Source organism: Triticum dicoccoides, chromosome 4B (genome assembly GCF_002162155.2).
Source record: "Triticum dicoccoides isolate Atlit2015 ecotype Zavitan chromosome 4B, WEW_v2.0, whole genome shotgun sequence".
NCBI classification, from domain to species: Eukaryota; Viridiplantae; Streptophyta; class Magnoliopsida; order Poales; family Poaceae; genus Triticum; species Triticum dicoccoides.
The window spans coordinates 592,909,487-592,915,024 of record NC_041387.1 but is presented as its reverse complement, the minus strand read 5'-3'; the positions used below and the strand labels follow the sequence as shown (position 1 = coordinate 592,915,024).

The 5,538-nt window shown below is 46.1% G+C and overlaps 1 pseudogene; it reads right to left on the bottom strand.

Annotated features, from left to right (window-relative positions):
* Positions 1–224: 224 nt before the first annotated feature.
* Positions 225–5,538, bottom strand: part of LOC119292855 — a 100,223-nt pseudogene continuing 94,909 nt past the window's right edge.

The window sequence follows — 5,538 nt, the reverse complement described above, 5'->3', positions numbered from 1 at the left end:
ATCGAAGATGTTGTCATTAAGCTCATGCTCCTCGATCATGTTGTGCATGATCACACAAGCAATCATTACCTCCCACATCTTGGTGCTCCATGTTGTAGCAGGGTGTCGAACAATAGGCCATCGAGATTGAAGCATACAAAAAGCATACTCCACATCCTTCCTAGCTCTCTCTTGTGCTTGGCCAAATCTAGCCCTATTCTCTCCTACCGGATTGTAGATTGTCTTCACAAGAGTTGACCACTGAGAATAGATCCATTAGCTAGGTAGTATCCCTTGTAGTGGTGGTCACTGATCTCAAAGTTGACCTCTAGGCAGTTGCCTTCCATAAGCCTTCCAAACACTAGAGAGCGCTGAAGCACATTGATGTCATTGTGAGAACCGACCATGTCAAAAAAAGAGTGTCAAATCCAGAGATCTTATGAAGCCACAACTTCAAGTATGATAGTGCAAGCTTTCACATGCCCCTTATATTGCCCCTGCCAAGCTAATGAATAGTTCTTCCACTTTCGGTGCATACAATCTATGCTACCAAGAATTCCCAGAAAGACTCTATCTACATTGATTGCCAGCAACTGGGGTGTATCCGCGGCATTCGACTCTCTCAAGTACTCTGGGCCAAACACTACTACCACGGCCTGGCAAAACTTGCACAATGATGCAAGACATGTGGACTCACTCATGCGGACGTACTCATCCACAAGATCACCGGAAATTCCCTATGCAAGCATACGAATAGCCACGTTGCATTTTTGATAAGAGGGGAAACCGACCTTTCCAAGGGCAACCTCCTTGCAACTAAAGTAATCATCATATCCCACCACTCCCTCCCGAATACGGTTGAACACATGTCTCGCCATCCGAAAGTGATGCCGGAAAAGTTGGGGTTAATAGAGTGGGGACATGCATTGAAAGTAATTGGGAAAGAGTAGGCAATGGCCACTCTATCTATTGCGATTCAAAGCCAGAGCATGGCCTGGGATTGATCCCCTAAACCTCGGTCGCTTCCTAGCAATGTGATCATTGACTACCAAAGTCACAACCACAAAATCCTCATCGTCCGATGAACACATGAAGTTCCTGGAAAAAAACTCATCCCCACTATCCATGGTATCTTGCGGACAAAGCGTTAAACACCTTGCGGGTGTAGTGGAGTAGCGGCCAGTGAAGAGCCCCACGTTCTCCCCGAATAGGCACCATGCCCTATCGAAGCGGAGGCGAGGGAGGCCGGCGACCATGGAGCTCGATGCCGACGGAAGTGGAGGCAAGGGCGGCGCTAGTGGTCGTGCCTTCCTGTGCTTTGACGGCAGCAAGAAGAGGCCACCAACGCCGTCAAAAGTGAGCCTCCGTTACGGCCTTGAGGTGGCGGAGTGGGTGGACGCGGGCAGCGGCCTAGGCAGCGTCCAAGCGACCTGAAGTGGGTGGCGGAGGGGAGAGCGGTGTACCCGAAGGGTGTCAGGTGTGGAGGGGGAGGAATGGCCTACGTGCCACAGACAGGCAGGCCAGGGAGGGCAAGGGAGAGCATCATGTGCGTCCGCCCACTATCAGCGTCAATGCAAACCATACCCAAATTTGGGTCGGAAAAGGGTCTCGGGCTAACGAAATGGACGGCCGTCCGTTTGCGTCGCCGTGTTGGGTCATTTTTTTCTATCCGTTTTGACCCAAATGGACCCGCGCGGACCAAATGCGTCAGCGCGTTGGAGTTTACTGTCGCCTCGAGCTATGCTAATACATTATGATGATGTCTGAAATGACCACACGGGTGTATAGTGCGTGGTGATGGTTCGGGTCGATCAGGGCCGCCACAGCAGAACCAAATCCTCACTCTGATCAGGCACGGGAAAGCTTTGCCGTGAAGGCAGCTCTGCGTGGGAAGGATCCTTAGATCCGAAAACAATAAAAGGACTCTGGAGGTTCTTGAGGGGCTCCTTAGATGCCCGAGGCATGATACTCCTCGGTCAAGACTTGATCACTTTGGAACAACGCATGGAGAAATTATTGAACTAGCTTATAAGGTCGAAGACCGGAGACGGAGAACAACTTGGAAAGACCGGGGAACGTCCTAGACTTGAAGACCGGTTGAGGGGCTGCTGATGGTGTCCTAGACTAGGGAGTGCTAGCCATGTCGGCTCCCGGCGTGTGGACCAGGCCGAGAACCCCCAAAGTTATTAACCAGTTGGCCACATTCGTCGGGTCCCTGGAGCGCCAAGAAGGAATCTTCCAAAGACTTGACACATACTTCAAGACAGAGAGGTTCACTTCAACACTTTTACCATTATCTGAGCTCTCTTTAACCAGGTCCGTTGCCTACCAGCAAAATCTTCAATGATATCACAATCGAGAGGTGCGTGGATGCGCATTCAACGAAGGAGATCTAGTCCTTAGACTGGATCAGCAAAAGACGCACAAGTTAGGCCCTCCATGGAAGGCACCTTTGTTATATAAAAGGCACTCAACAATGCACCTACAGGTTATATAATCTTTACAAGAATGTGGAAGAACCACAGGCATGGAATGCCGATATCCTCCACCAATTTTTTACTTGAACTTTTATCAAAGTTGTACCTAAACAATGATTGTTTCGAGTAAATCTCAGTGAATAAAGGTTTTCTGTTTATTATGAGTATTCCTTAGTAAAATTTACTATATCACATTTGAATGCCATGCCACAATCGGACTCTATGCTACACTCGGGGGCTGCCAACCACTCAGATACTACGCCACACTCGGGGGCTACGCCCTATTCAGATGGTACGCTTCACTCGGGGGTTTACACGCCATTTTGACACTAAGGTTCATCTAGTATCTATCACAAATGCAAATGCAAGAGCAACAAATTACATGCCTAAACCCACCTCGCTCAGATTAGGGTGTGCTCCCAAAGAGACACCCAGAGGATGAGAGACCTAATACTTCCTATTTTTGTCAAAGATTTTAGTCAATCCGAGTAAATCATCTTTTCCCTCTTAAAGACTTGGTCGCAACATGTTTGCCTATGTGACCAAAGGGGGAAAACGAACAAAATTTCACTCCAACACCAAAATCATTGGTAAGATAGCCAAAGGAAATTAAGTTGAAACAACAAATTCAGATGGACTCGAAAGTCTCAAGCAAAATGAACTGCCAAGGTCTCGTGCCCCGGGCTTAGTCAGACCTTAAATGCTCACACTTCCCCTCAGCATTCCGAGTCAAATTTATTACTTCAAGTTTTTTCTTCACTCTTGGTCGCCACTGGCGGTCTTGATTTCAGGTTGTCCGCCGAACCAACTGGGTCGATGAAGATGTTTAGATCAATTGCATCAGTAATCCGAGTGGCGGCATCCATGAACATCGCCACGTACTCTTGGAAATCATAGCCCTTCATATTCGCAACCGAGAGACTCTGCAACTTCTCTTCATTGGTCTTGGGTAAATGCACTCGGGTGAGTGCAAGTGCGACATCTGCCCCGCAACATGCTGTAGATTTCTTCCACTTCGCCACTCTGTCTGGTATCTGCCTTGCTTGGGACATATAAGCTTCAAGGTATTCTTCGACTTCCTCTCTCGAGCATAAGATGTTGTCGACCTTCTTCATGAATGACTTCACTCGGGAGACACACCTCATCATGGTTTCAATGCGTTCCTCCAATCAAAGAAGAGACTTAGTCGTGGATTCTCTAATAATCAACTGATGAGTCATAAGATCCCATTGGATATTTTTAGTCTCTTCATTTCCATTCGAGCAGAATTCTACACACGAAGAGATCAATTAGGGCGAATTAGAAAGCAAAAATGATATATCACTTGGATGAAGAGGCAAATACATTATCTTCCAGTTTTTGGTTGATTCCCTCCACTTTATTTTAAAAAAAATCCTCAAGTCCTGATTTTCCGTTATTAAGCTTAGAGATATTCTCTTCATACTCTTTCCTGCATTTTGATGAAGCGTCCGACAACTCCTCATAATTGGCATTCCATTATGAGTAATTCTTCTTCAGATCATCAATTTCTTTCTTTATTCCATCAGTTACCTTCAGTAGAGAAACATTAAGCCCCTTCACTTCCAGAAACTCCTTGAGAATGACATCCACCTCCTTGGAAACTCCTTGGCGAGCTCGGTGTCCTTGTCCTCTTGTGCCTTCTTTGCAAATTCTACAGAAACACAACTCTCGAGTCTTTTATGCAGAAGAGCATTTTCACTATGCACATCTGTTGGAACAAAATACCCATGATCAAGAAAGGGGACGATGACAAAGTTATTCGAATGAAAGGTTTACCTCCCATGATGGTTTTCTCCTCCTCCAGATTAGAACTCTTCTTCCTATCATCTTCGAGCTCAGCATGAAGCTCATTTCCTTCCTTCTCTACCGTCAGGTGTTTCGTCCCAAGCTCCTAGGTTTTCTGTTTGAAAGAAAAAAGATAGTTGTTTGCAAAACGATGTCTGAGTCAAATCATGATATCAAAGAGATCGGGCAAAACTGCGAAAACAAATAATAGTCCAACTATTCAGACTCTAATTGTTTGCCAGCAATCAATTAAAGTGTCATTGGCAACAACCACTGGGTGCACTAATCATGCACCCATCGGAAAAAAATCTACCACTTACCACTCAGATGTCCTTACAACCTGAGTGAAGTTGTGAATCTATATATATTCTAGATTTATGAAGACAAAAATGAACTAATCCTGTAGACTCTAATCGATTGCCAACAATCAATTCGAGTCTCGAGGGCTACGCCCAGAGGGTTCACTAAGCATGCCCCCGCTGGAATAAATATTTCAAACACTACTCAGATGGAAAGTCAAAACAAGAGTGTCTGAGTAAAGGTAAATGACACTTACAATAACACTCACTCGGACATGGGCCTTCAGCACTTCTCTCGAGTTCTGCGCATCCTTTAGACGAAAGTTCACCAGTTCGACTTGGACCATGGCCTACTTGCATGCATCACTTCATCTTCCAGAGTCCTCTCCAACGGATGCAATGCAGATGGGGTTGTTGAAGGCAAAGCAGGTTGGGACGCTGCTGTCACCAAAATACTCGGGGGCGGCTGGTGCACGTGCAATCGGAGCCTGAGGATTAGCGTCCGATTAAACCTCCTGAATTTATGACATGATGTCATGCAAGACATCTTCCATCACTGGACTATGCCTAGGGCCGGACAGGTCAACGCCCATTTGAATACGCTCCTCGTCGTTTACTATAGACGACGCAAAATGATATTCCATCAACTCTAGTTTCAAGTTTCACTTGGATAATTGCTCAAGAAATGAATACCTTTTGGGGTGACGACATTAGCATCATATTTTTCTTTTCCTTTGATCGTAGTCTGGCCAGAAGATTGACTGTTCATGGAAGTACCGACCCTGCATCCGTGAAAACCACAAAATGATTACAATGCCTGAATGTTCAAAGCGAGATTCAAATTATTCGTACTCGGGGACGACGGGCACTACGAGCTTTACCTTCGGCATAGTTATGGCTTTCCTGTCCCTGTGGGCAGGTTTCATATCAGATGGCTTACAAGCTTTGGTGAAGGGACTATTGGCTTGGTCGAGTCT